Below are 678 nucleotides of genomic sequence, written 5' to 3' on the forward strand. Positions count from 1 at the left end.
TGAGCCCAGTGGCCCATTCAGCATCTCAACTTTCATGTCTTCTAGATGCCTTAAATTCAACTTGTCCAAAACTGTCTCCTGATCTTCCTTCCAGAACTGTCTGTCCCAGGTCTTCCCCATCTCAGGAGTGGCAACTCCATCCTTCCAGTTGCACAGGGCCCAAACGTTGGCATCATTCTTATTTTAAATCTTTCCTTCAGAGTTTATTCATTTCTTGAGAGAGAGAGAGAGAGAGACCCTCGACAGGGTCCTCATACCACAACCTCCCCCAGTCACAGCAGGCCCCGGTCACGGGCATGCAGGCGAATACCTGCTGTGCTTAGGGAAGACTTTTCTCATGTGGGCAGCAGCATCACTGCTGCACCGCCGCCTGACCCCGTTGGTGTCGTTCTTGACTCCCCTCTTCCCTTCCTACTCCATGTGCTGCCTATCGGGGGTGAGCCTCAGCAGTGCCCAGGTCTCCCCTCGGGGCCATGGAGGGAGGAGGTGAGAGTGGAGTGCCCCTTTCATGTCCACTAACTCGATACCACATGCTCTTGTCTGTCCTAAGTAGGCCATGACCTTTGTCAGGTCCTGAGCTGAAGTCCTAAAGCAGGGACAGGAGGGGGGGGGAAGAGGAGGTAGGAGTGATCAGAGTGATGTAATAAAGAGCTTGGGGAGAGGGAGAAGAGGAAGGTC

Source organism: Tupaia chinensis, unplaced genomic scaffold (assembly GCF_000334495.1).
Source record: "Tupaia chinensis unplaced genomic scaffold, TupChi_1.0 Scaffold000484_1, whole genome shotgun sequence".
In the NCBI taxonomy this organism is placed as follows: domain Eukaryota; kingdom Metazoa; phylum Chordata; class Mammalia; order Scandentia; family Tupaiidae; genus Tupaia; species Tupaia belangeri.